The following is a 13,406-nucleotide window of genomic DNA, read 5'->3' as shown; positions in this document are numbered from 1 at the left end:
TCATTAGTTTTTTTACTTTCTAGTCACTTACCGTATCTTAGGGGCTCCTTGTGAAATATTCCTTTATCAAGTTTAAAACTGTCTCACAGACCCGTCGACTCAGAACACCTAATTTACCAGCTATCCGTTTAATTTGTTGATGTATCCTCTCAATCCTACCGAATGGTCAAACTACGAATGTTCTCTAGCAAGAATGGTCCCTCAGTAACCAGTCTGAGACTAAATGACGGCGCTAACCATAAGACACTGCTAACAATCCTACGAATTAATGAACATAGACTGCTATCCCACCGCTTTATTAGCGCTCAATGCCAGCGCCAGTCAGCCCGATGATACTATATATTAGTAAATAGCTTAATTGCACACTAGACTGCGGTCAACTTAGTATATATCAAATGACATTATATCCTTCTTGAGTCCTTTAAATTCAGACATCTAGTTCGACATTTTAAACAGAATAGCGCTAACGGAAGTATTTTGAACAGAAGGGCTGATCGTGTGATAGTATTCTCAACTAACATCACTGGGAACCATGACAAAAAGCCAATATTATTCTAATGTTTCAGGACGTATTGACCCGATTGGACTCCGGAACTCAGTGGCGGCCCGTCCGGCCGAATCTCCAATAGCAGATTAGCTGACGATGTCTCATTAATCATTCAGGACCAATATCGACCAAATATGTCTCAGTAGAAGCCATTTCAAGATACGTTTGTCTTCCAGCCTGGTTAAACCACGCGCCTCCCTGCGAGATCTCGTGACATTTGGGTGCCTGCGTCAGGAATTCATCACCGGTGAGACTGGAGAAAGGAAATCAACAGTTGGCAGAACAGTTCACTTCCGGCTGTAGTAGCCAGCCCATGAAATTAGTTCTGTCACCGTATACACAGATTTATCACTCCAACCACTAGAGTCCCAATAAATTAGATATGTTTACCTACATAAAAAATCATCTATGGCTTCCGCTAATTGATAATGGTCTCGTCACGGTTGCATGGTAGAGGCATAGCGAATTCATTAGCGCCATCCCCAAGGTAAAAACGTGTTTCCATTGTTTCGATGTCATGTATGTGGGATAAGTTAGTGTACTCGGTCTGATGATCCGCCCTGATCATGTGTAATCTCGGCCAACACCATTAGGCAGTTATTGCACTAACCCTTACAAAGAGATGTACGAATGACAATAAGTACTGACGAAATTTTTTGAAAACTTCTCCGATTCCTCCAAAAGTATAAAGATGATTTACGAGTGTCACGTAAATGAATCAACTCGGTGCAACGACAGACCTTCCTAATTCGTACTGCATTGTGGCATCGCGAAGAGCTTTCCGCACGATCGATGATCAAATGGACATACAGCCTAGAAGTAGAGGCCTACGATTACCCAGAATGTTTATATTCTAAATTTCAGATACGACATCAGGTCTTACCAATCAGAGGGGTCAGCCTGCATACTCCAAGCCCCCCCCCCCCCACCCCACCCCACCGATGTAGACCAAATCAGACCAGGCTCCAAATCTACACTGACCGTGTTAATATAAAAGCTCGGATCAATCTGGTTTCGGTACTGAGTTGATACTTTAAACTAAATCAAAGGAATTGTCATAATAGATAATGCTGTCTTCGAGCCAGAAACACTGAGCTCCTCACGCCTTGGCACGAGAAAACCTACTAACCAGCCAGGCATTGTCAAATCAACACACTGCATAAAACCATGAGGAGCCTTAACATCATTCATCACTTTAATGTATTTCCTAAATACTTGAACCATAAGATGCATATCAAGCCATCTTTTACGTCAGTTGCAAGACTATCTCACGTGTTTGCGAGCATCATTGCGGACAGGCAGAGTGTTATTTGGTTAAAATTGCTCTACTTAAGCAATTCGGGAGAATAACTTGTCAAAAACAGCAGACAGTACGATCTCGATGGGCATAATATTCTGATAGAAGTCGATTCTCGAATTAGCATTTGCTATCAGCGAGAAAAACAGACATTGTTGATAATATCAACGCAGCCGACGCTGCCTTATTGCCTGTGTTTTTTCGCCTCTTTTCTTTTTCTATAACGGCAATTAAAGCTGAAGTACATATTGTAGCAAGCGAAACGAATGTGGAGCGAACTGTATTTTTTATCTCAGGCACAAGTGGTTTCTACGACAGCAGCAGGCCACCGTGTAGAACAGTTATGACCACACGAGGCATGATCAAACCATCAAACCTGTCTGTATGAAGAAGACCTATAAGGTTGCCGAATGGAAGAACACCAACCCTCGTCATTCATCAAAATCATTCAATCAATCTATCCGTTTACAATGTACTTTCTATCAAATTGCATGTCAAGTAAGCCGAAATAGCTCAGTTGGGAGAGCGTTAGACTGAAGATCTAAAGGTCCCTGGTTCGATCCCGGGTTTCGGCAAGTTATCCATTTTTCACTTCGCATTGGAAAGTGTGAGGCTATTATTTTATCTTTTTTCTGTCTTCGTTTTTTTTCAAATTTTGCAACATCAGTGCGATGATTCATTTCACTTTAGAAATTATGATAACTGCTCCAGTAGAATCCATGAGCAACTTTTTTCAGGCTAATATGAAGTTTTGATGGATATTTGAAACTTGCAAGGCGACAAATGATAATAATCCTACGTGAATTGCATCCGGGGCCGGGTATCCGCCTATCAATGAAACGCATAAAATTACTTGTAGCCATTAAAGGGGTACGCAATTACTGGTAGTCCAGGAAAATAGAAATGCAGTTATACACAATGCCATAGTGTATCACATTGTTGTTCCCAGCCTAGCCATTTCAACTGTAGGGTGTTTTAATGGTACAGCGTACATGTTTACAGATGCATACATGTATCATAGGGATATCTCGTTATATATGCCGGGGTATGTCTCCCCGGAGCCGTGGCAAATGACAGTAATCTAACACAATAATGAGGCCATTAGCAATTGTGTTTTGAGATCAATGTGAGTCTCGTCGGATGGCGAGGAAACTAATGATAACCATTTCGGATATGAAAAATACCAACCTGACATTCATTCTCGACCCATGCAGGCACTTCATATGCATATGCTAAATAACTTTCAGCATTGTAATAAGCTGCAGAAAATTGCTGAAGCCTGCCGTCGAAATTTGTGGAGGTTGGTTGATAAACAGGACTGCCTCGCCCAAACAACTCAACAACAATTTTCCTAGAAATCTGTAATAGTGATATCAGCCAGTCAGGTTGCTTCTTTTGAGCGACGACTGACAAACCAATGAGTTTGCAGTGGATAAGGTATATGGCCAGGGAATAACAGCGACATCAATAGAGACGGATTGGAAACCAAGATCTTTCCGCCGTGTACTTCTGGAGTCTTCAACTCTGAGCTAAGCGAACGTCCAATACTAAAAAATCATCGCCGTTCAAAATAGTTCTTATTTCAAAGAATCGATAATGGACGGCAAAGGTTTCGAGGTTGGAACGCATGACCTAAAATTAGGAGAAAACACTTCTACATAGCGAATTACTCGCTTTGTGTACATTTATCGTGGCGTATCACACCAGGCTGTTTGAAAATGTTAAAACCCTTTAAATTTGTTCACAGCTCTTCGTAAAGTATATTTAGTAAATTGCAGTATCTCTTCGCCAATTCACCAACAACTGACTTCCGAAAACATCCGTCAGTGACGAGCACATACTTGAAATGGCCACTGAGGTGATGGCCTGGACATGAGAAATAAATTGGCCTTGTCGGACAATCAGCGTCGTTTTGAGCTTTTGCACCTTATGCACCAAGACACTGAGGAACCATCCGAGAGAAAAAAAGTGACGCCTGAAGCACCCTTGAAAGAGAACTGCATGTACTCTCAATCCAAATGGATTTCGGGATAGTGTTCTGTCAACACAGGTAGCTGTGGTGACGAGTACATTAAAGTGTACATTACAGTGTACGCATACAATATTGAGCTGTGTGTCTTGTACACAGATGCACTGTCCTACAAGGAGAAAGCAGGGAAAGCTAGCATTTTCAGGGTGAAACAACTTGTTGCCAGATTGCCATATCGTTTTCTTTGAATTATCTTGAAGTGACTGGTTTTGGTTGGTAACATGTTTCCAAAAATAAAACTGGACCTGACTTCACGCACTGACTTTAGTTGCATTTGTCATCAGGATAAAAAATCATCTATATGACCTAAGTAAGGTAATGTATATACTTATACTGTATATACTTATTCTAATCTATTGCTTTGTTGAATATCACAGAAATCGAAAGGTTTTACTGGGACACCCTGTATACGAAAGTTGGATAACTCAACCAGTAAGGTCGTAATTCGTGGCTTGCTCCGTGTTCTATGTCTCGTAACCAAGGTGATGCATGGTTGCAATAATTCTGGCCAGCGTCTACGAAGCAGCCCTGGCAGATTCCTGCTATTACCAGCCCTAAGACTGTCATCCATCACCAATAACTAACGATGACCATGACCTTACGTTGAAACAAACTGGTCATTAGGACTTTGCTGACTCGTCCTTGATTCTGTTGCCTAGACAAAAAGGCGTGAAATATCTTGGGTTGAAAAACATGAGCTTCCCAATACTGGATCACACTAGAACAGAATGTTCAAGAAACCAAGCCGAAATGCGAGTATGAAAGCTATTACAAAGTCACCTCAAAAAACACTGTCTAATCCCTGAATGGACTCTTCGAATCTTTAGTAGAGTCGTTGTCATTGCTTATAAGAAATAATCGTTTTGCCTTACCTGAAATGCCTCACGAGTGCCACCCATCCGAATGTTCCTTCGTACCCTGTAGCAATGAAGTAGACGAAAAGGTCCAATTATTATTCATGTCGATCTACTGTCGCTACCAGTGCGTATATCGCCATCATTCAAGGAGACTTCAGGGTGTATGTTCTCTGCCAGTAAGTCGGCATGATTATCACTATACCTTTGATACTTGCATGATTTTAATTGATGCAGCTATATTAAAAACAGTCATACAACTGATCGCGGTGACCCTTTCCAGTAGCGTCGTCGAGAAGATACTGCAACAATTGGATGATATTATTGCTGTGAAAGAGGTTACTGAAACAGACGGGGGAAGAATGGGGAACACCCAGGGTTGAGATCTACCCTTTATATGAGAAGTTTCCCCAGACATTAAGCGTGTTCGACCTAATTTAGTTTCGGAATTATCCAATTCAACTCGGATTTGCCAATTGTGACTCCCTAATTTAGTTTCGGAATAATCCAATTCAACTCGAATTGCCATTTGTGACTTATCTCTCCTCCATTGACCTCTTTGACAATACTTTCCTACATGTACCAGTATACTTCCTGGTTTCGGGTTGTTTTGTGCATAAGTCTCTGAGATACAAAACTTTAAAGTTCGGTTTCAGTTTTTGCCGAGTGACCCGATATAAGAGAATGCATATGTACATGTCCTTTGCACTCTTTGAAAGGAAAGAGTGAATGCACTCTGATCTGTTCTAAGGGATCGCCCTTCTGAAAGAGCAAAATCACCGTGAAACTTATTGATAGTGTCTTACATGTAGATGTACATGTAGATATTCTTCACATTATGCGATTATATTTTACAGTCCTGCTTTTATTATTTTACCACACCTGCAAGTATTTTACGTTAATCATTTGCAATTATCATTTTATAATCCGTCACTGAGGGGGAAGTTCGCCTAAATCCAAGTTTCGCTCTTCTGATGTCTCAAAGAGCGATCACTAAGTTGTGGCTCTTCTTGAAGTGCGAATTTCACTCTTTCTTTTTTTCCTAGAGTACGAATCTCATCACTTTACGATTGTTGAGGTGTGTACAGTTCAATTGATTCTAAATATCCTTCCATCTTTTTGCCTCTCCGTGATTTTAGAATAATGCACAAAACTAGTCCCGTTCGATGAACCGCGACATCTCCTACATGGAAAGGGAAATGCACCGCCACATCCTCAATCAAAGTTTCATTCATTCTTAGTCTCACCAATGGGTCCTCGGGCACACATTTCAATCTGCAACCAACTGAATAACGACCATAATCAAATACTGTCAAGATCACGTTTTCTTCCCTACATAACCAGAATATGTTGTCAATACCGTTTAAGCGTATTGTCCGCGGTATTGCCAGAGAATGTTTAATTGGGCGATAACCATAAGACCTTAGAGCGAACTTCAGGAATGCTTCATTCACAGTCGTCTTTTCCCCAGTAACGATACCGTCTTTTATATTAATCATAATGATATGTTTCGAATCTTTAAGACCCTTCATCTCATAATAAATTCTTATGCCGTGATGGAACTTAAGCTCCACTTCCTTCCTTTTCGTCATAACTTCCGACAATTTATAAACCGTTGTCGACATGGTGTTCAATGTTAACCTGCAGTTCACCGTAGCGCTTACTCCCTGCATAAGGTCTATTGATGCCCCAAAACTATTAAAACAAGCATCTGACTTTGGAATGACAATTCTACCTGAAAATATCCCTTTATGTGTGTCATAAAGTCGATAGAGATAATTACCTGAGTCCTTGCAAACTATAATTAAATAATGTTTATAAACACCTATCATTTTCTTCCAATCATTATAAAGCTCAGTTCTGTGGGTTTGGCGACAGTTTGCACCCAATTCATATACTAGTATAACGTGAGGTGACGTACGTGTCATAGCATGGTTCGAAATAATTATGCAGCCAGATTCGCTCTGGAAAAACCAGGTATCGTATTTATGCAAAACGACTGGCGGTCGAAGAGACACTATTCGTCTTAATTTGTAATTTATCAACTTCACTGCCTGAGGAAGGGAGTACATTGTAAGAATGTGACAAGCGTGCTGTGATTATGATTGTCGTAAACTTAATTAAGTGAGAGAAAGATGGCGATTTTCCGGTGAGTAAGTATTTCCTAAACTATCTGTACACAGTTTCGGATGCTGCGAACGAATCACCATCTTGCGTGACGACCACCGCCAATGATTTTACTTTCTTGCGTCATCGCGATCGCGGAAGTAGTCGAAAATGACCGATTCACGAAAATCCGGGATGACAATGCTAACGAAACGAAACGACTAATCATTTCATGTGGTTGTATACGATGGGATAGGTTGTCAGCTCATGAAAGGACACATTTGTTCATGGTTTCTCTCCTCTCGAATGGTGGACTGGCAGGAAAGATGTAAAACAGGGGAAACCTGCTCACGACACGATATGTGTAACAGGTGATTTTTTCTTGGTTTATTCATTCATTACAATGAAACCATCTTGAGAAAATATCAACCGACTCAAGCGCATATATCTTTATACGACCTATGTTTTCCCTCATTGGCGTCCTGTCCATGCGGAATAGCATATTTTTCGTGTCTAATTTATGTTGAAGTTTATGTTTACGAGATTTTAAAAAGAAGCGGCTATTACTTTTGTCTATTTGAACGTCTACAACCCTTAAGTGTTCACCAGCAGTAAGAGGTACTTTGGGTAGTCATCAGGTCGCCGATAGAAAATTAGTACTTGGTTTAAAAAAAGACTGTGGATATAAGTAGGCCTACCCCGAGCTAAGATGCCTGAAGGTCTGCTGCGAATTTCTCGATTTTGAAGTCGATAATTTGAAGTCTTGCGAAAGAGATAGATATTTCGAATATTTGGTTTTATGTGGAAAAGTATGAAGTGGTCTTTATTTGATACTATACCATTATATACCGCATAGTGAGGAGGTATAACATAAAAAAAGACTTCTGTCCCGTTCGACAATATTAGTTTAGTCCTGTCATTCTCAAAGGCAACGCTAAATTCATAATGGGTGATTGACAGCCGCGTTTTGGAGCTCCCCCTAATGGGCTGATACAAACACAATAATGAAACAATTTCTGCTATTTTTACTTCAAAGGTTTGAGAGACGTACTGGGAAAACAAACATCTTTCTGACCTTGGAATTTCGACATGGCCATATCTACATTGAGTAAAATCAAACAATGACAAATCTTGAAGTCCTTTAGAAGTGTGAAACCCCGTGAACAACAAAAATTGCTTATAGATGCAAGCGATCGATTCCTTGTTTGCTGATAGCGGTGGAATTTGGCACTGGTATTTAAGCCTAAAACTTGCATCTTTCTTGGTAAGGCTATAGACTGCCATTGAATTTTTAATTGCCCTAGGGTTTCTTGAGTAGATAACAATGTAATTGCGTTCAGGATGAAACCAACTTAAATACTTAATGAACGTGACTTTTGGAATCACAGAAACGTGCAACCGGTGATGGTACCATTGAATCGAGTTTGCCTACAACGTATTAGTAGAATAACATACCCGGTGATTAAAAACCTATAGCGAATACGCTAACAGAAATGGGGATTTTTGTATGGCCTGGTAAAAACCTAAGGCGGGAAAACGTTGCCTTTAATAAATCTGAGCAGTTTCGAGGACACCATACAAAGGCTCAACTTTATTCTTATCCCATGAATACACGAAGCATCACCATTTAGCATGTGCTGTATCGGTAAATCTCAATCAGACCATCAACCAAGATCCCCATCTGACGCCGAACAGTCCGTAGTATTTGTTACATAACATTACAATCATCACGCTGATGATGTTCTTTTGTCGGAATCGTGACAGGAACTCTTTGAGGTAAATAAATTTTGTGATCGTCTGGGGTTTACAACAATTTTATTGTTTTAAATCTCTGAAACATGACTTAAAAATTGGGTAGGACCTAGATACTAGTACCTTTCTATGATAAAGTAAAATATTAGCCTAATTTGTGTCAGTAAACCCGCCGCCTGGCCCTTTACCATAACATGTAGTCACACTACTAACATATAAAGTGCCTAACTCACGCTATGGCCAAATTGAGATTTTTACAGAAATGGCTCCCCATAGTAAGCCTAAGTCAAACAACCAATCACGTCGCAGATTACATAGAACAAGCATTTTCGCCTAACTCAAGCATTCATCGCCGCGGAATGTACTTCAGTTTCAGCTTTTGAGCGACTACCATATTGGGGAAAGGTGTGTTGACTAGCAGTAACCCGTTCCGCATCGTATTCATCGGTCTTGGGCGGGCTGGCCGTCATCTCATTTAATTTTCTTTCAACACAGCCTGGCAGAATCATGATGCAGGTGTAAATGTAGCCTTATACATAGACTTGATTTTTCAATTAGCGAAATTGACGGATAGGGACCTACCTTCCTCTGGAACATCCTTGATCCAGTATAATCGCATGCTTCTACCTTTTCCATACACCTTCCCTTCTTTTTACTCAACTGGCAGATTGGCGCCCGGCCAAAATCCGGCAAATAGTTGAAAGTGGATCCATTTCGTCTCAGATTTTGTACAGCACAATCCAGGATTGATGCGACTAATGCGAAGCCTAAATCTGGCTGCAGAAGACCTTTGCTTGATATCACGTGTTCAAAAACAAAGCATCTACGGTCCAAATTCATTGTTATCACACCCATGCAAATATACTGTTAACTGACAGTTTTTCGTGGGCGTTTTATTTTCGCGGATTTCGTGGCCAAAAAACTCGATTAGCGAAAATATAAACCTGTGAAAAAAATTCAAAGAAATTGAAACAGAAATTTCAAGATACGATCCTTTAACGTTTGTTTTATCTCTCAACGTACAATGTAAATATATTATGATGTGCTACTATTCAGACCTGATTTTAAACCGTTTGTGGCCTTTCTTTAACTACTGATATATCATAGTCTATTTCACGAAAATATCGCATTGTATGGGGAAAAAAATTAAAATGAATGTGAAAATTTGTCAGTATTTTTACTGTTAATGGCTCATTGCAGGTGATGTCAAGTTGTTTGATTCCAACAAACAAGTACTTTTTCGATGATTTGGTCTTTGAAGTCTCAGATGAATACACATTTTTGTCCAATGCTTCATTTTTTTGTATAATGTCATATCCTAAAAAATCTGAGTGACATTATTTCGTAAAATGGACTATAGTCATAAAATCTCGCCTTATGCCTCATTCTTGCCTCTCGCTGTCTTTCACCGTTGTGTCCTTCAGCAAGCCAACTCGCTATAAATTAGCCTCATCCTTCAAATGAGACGTACATAAAGACGATGACCCTTGAACCTGATGGCTCTGCGAAGGCAAGCAAAAGACCACGCCCAAGAGTAGACACAATTATTTACTTGAGATTGACTCGTCACTAGTGACTAGGCCAACTTATCCCGCCTATAGGAGGAGGAGTTTCTCTTCCGAGGGCCCGCTGAGCGAAAGCTGATGATGAAAAAGAAGAAGAATAGCTTGTGAGGTAATGACCAGAGCCTAGGCGAGCGTGTCAACCGAGAGACCAAGAGGAAATATTCTATTCCCTGGCAGGATAGACAAGCCATATATCTACGAAAGAAGACTCGTTTGCCCCCACCACTTACATGGAATAAATGACAGAACAAGATAATTGATAGTTGATAAGATAAAGCTGACATCACGCTCCCGCTAGTGGTGTTCAAAATCAAGTTGAATGCACGTAGACTGAATACACGTACCGGTATCGTCCCCAGGCTAATTGCATCCACAAAATATAGAACCTTATACATTTTTGACAACCTACATGTACATGTATGTAGATTGTGTCGTCCTTTTTTGTCGTCTGTTCTTTTTGGCGGTATTTCCTTTCTCATTCAAACAAACACCAACAAGGATATCATCCTAGGACGGATCGATTACAGAATCCTTGATGTATCCAAACACATGCACATTTCTTTCATAGACCCTGAGCGTAATTGATAGATATATGGGTTTCCAAACATTTGAAACAATCGACGATTGAAGTTTCTGCCGGAGGAACGAAGTCGCCAAGTCTACGAATCTAGCCAAAATGCAGCTGCAGCATGTCAGCGGGTAATGCTAACTCCCAGCATATCAGGTCTATCACTTGACCATTCTTTACCACTAACGGAGTAAGGACGTACGACATCAATGATTGGTCGATTAACGGTCTAAGATCAGAATTCCTGAACTGGGATTGGCTGATTTATGTTCTAGATCATTAATCCTGGCCAGTGATTGGTCGATTAATGGTCAAGAACAGAATTCCACTACTCTAACTGGTTGATGTATGTTCTAGACCATTATGCCTGGTCAGTTATTAATAGTCGATTAACGGTCTAGAAAAGAATTCCTGTTCTCCTATCGGTCAAATTATATTCTAGAACATAAATTGACATTTATGTCCACTACGGCCTACCGACTGGGGAGAGATAATTTCCACGAAGGGGTTGATAACAAGTTCCCAACTTTTGCTTCTACATGTATTGTAGAGCAGCGCCTATAACATCAGCAGTTCTCAATTTCTCAACAACAAAGAGCTGCAATGGCTTCACCAAATGATCACAAAGGGCGAAGGGAGCTCTTGAGCCGGCGGTAAGTATCAGTATACGCGACAGAATACAATGAAATGTATCCAGACAACTATTCGATCAATATCATATTGCAATTTGTAAGTAAGATGTAACGATTCAACTTCAATAGCAACGTTTATATTTTCCATCAAAAAACACACATTGTAATTGAAATTGGAAATTCCTTAGAATCTGCAAGAGCTGAGAACTTTCAAAGTATCGGAAGAAGGCAATCAGAATATCTAATTCTAAATATCACCAAGAAATAATCATTTATAACAAATACAGATCAAGCATGCTTTTACGCTATGTACATGTACACAATGAACATGTATGCAATGCCAAGCAGAATGCAGTTTAAATTAGTGTGATGAGCAATGCAGAAAGAAATTTAAGTTCGTCGGGAGGAGAAGGGAGTTTTCGCAAAGCCCCCGATACGTCAACGCGAACGCCTATACCATTGTTCGACATAGTTAACAATAGATCGAACAATGGGATAGGCGTTCACGTTGGCGTTTCGGGGATTTGCGAAAACTCCCTAATTTAGGAAGTGACTATTTGGCAAGCCCGGCTTACCAAACAGCGCCTTTTTCTGCCCTAGATGGAGAGCCGAACTCATGCATATTCAACCATCCAGGAGCTCATCATCATTCGTGGCAACACGGTCAGCAACACTGGAGTTACAGTGAAATGCCTTTAGAAATCAGTTAAATCACGTTTATGACTTTTTTTGTAAATCCATACAGTCATGTACATGTACATGCTTCTTCATGGATTATTGACCAAAACCCGAGTTTAGTAGCAGAAATTGAATCGAGAGCGGGAAGTCGCCCATTGTTAAATATGCGCATATAAATTCGAATATGACGTCACTGCTCTCTGATTGGCCAACATGTTGTAACCTCTCTGGCTCGCCAAAGAGGGTAGTATTTTTGCCCTGTTTGGCAAGCCCGGCTTGCCGAACAGAGTTGATTTTTAATGCTGTTTGGCAAGCGGCTCTCCAAGCAGGGCAAAAAAAGATGCCTGTTCGGCGAGCCGCTTGCCAAATAGACCCGGCCTTTTGTATAACACGAAAAATAGTTCTACTTCCAAATAACTGATAATATCATACACATGTACAGGTATCTCTCCGATCTAACCGCGCTGAATGTCGGCGTGTGGACTGCGGTAGCTCTTATGTTTGTGTTCTGAGCCCCCCCCCCCCCCCAGCCCCCCCCCCCCCCCCCCGAGAGCATGACGTGTACGTTGCATTGGCATTGCGAAAGATAAGTTCAAGACAAAGATCGTTCATTAGTTTTTTTACTTTCTAGTCACTTACCGTATCTTAGGGGCTCCTTGTGAAATATTCCTTTATCAAGTTTAAAACTGTCTCACAGACCCGTCGACTCAGAACACCTAATTTACCAGCTATCCGTTTAATTTGTTGATGTATCCTCTCAATCCTACCGAATGGTCAAACTACGAATGGTCTCTAGCAAGAATGGTCCCTCAGTAACCAGTCTGAGACTAAATGACGGCGCTAACCATAAGACACTGCTAACAATCCTACGAATTAATGCACATAGACTGCTATCCCACCGCTTTATTAGCGCTCAATGCCAGCGCCAGTCAGCCCGATGATACTATATATTAGTACATAGCTTAATTGCACACTAGACTGCGGTCAACTTAGTATATATCAAATGACATGATATCCTTCTTGAGTCCTTTAAATTCAGACATCTAGTTCGACATTTTAAACAGAATAGCGCTAACGGAAGTATTTTGAACAGAAGGGCTGATCGTGTGATAGTATTCTCAACTAACATCACTGGGAACCATGACAAAAAGCCAATATTATTCTAATGTTTCAGGACGTATTGACCCGATTGGACTCCGGAACTCAGTGGCGGCCCGTCCGGCCGAATCTCCAATAGCAGATTAGCTGACGATGTCTCATTAATCATTCAGGACCAATATCGACCCAATATGTCTCAGTAGAAGCCATTTCAAGATACGTTTGTCTTCCAGCCTGGTTAAACCACGCGCCTCCCTGCGAGATCTCGTGACATTTGGGT

The 13,406-nt window shown here is 40.7% G+C and overlaps 1 protein-coding gene and 1 non-coding gene across 3 annotated transcripts in view; one reads left to right on the top strand and one right to left on the bottom strand.

Moving 5' to 3' along the window:
* The window catches only part of LOC135486593 (serine/threonine-protein kinase PLK1-like), a 104,068-nt gene that overhangs the window by 71,258 nt on the left and 19,404 nt on the right, over positions 1–13,406 (bottom strand). The window contains exon 2 of one of the 2 annotated variants that reach the window (XM_064769520.1): positions 4,746–4,791. The exons of the other annotated variant lie outside the window; for it this stretch is intronic. The gene's annotated coding sequence lies outside the window, so the exon portion shown is untranslated. The remainder of the gene's footprint in view (positions 1–4,745; positions 4,792–13,406) is intronic. 2 annotated transcript variants of the gene reach the window in all.
* Trnaf-gaa (transfer RNA phenylalanine (anticodon GAA)) lies at positions 2,347–2,419 on the top strand. Its single transcript has one exon. It is a non-coding gene; the product is annotated as a tRNA-Phe (tRNA).

Source organism: Lineus longissimus, chromosome 4, assembly GCF_910592395.1.
Source record: "Lineus longissimus chromosome 4, tnLinLong1.2, whole genome shotgun sequence".
In the NCBI taxonomy this organism is placed as follows: Eukaryota; Metazoa; Nemertea; class Pilidiophora; order Heteronemertea; family Lineidae; genus Lineus; species Lineus longissimus.
The sequence above is the reverse complement of the archived record's forward strand: the minus strand, read 5'-3'. Positions and strand labels throughout refer to the sequence as shown.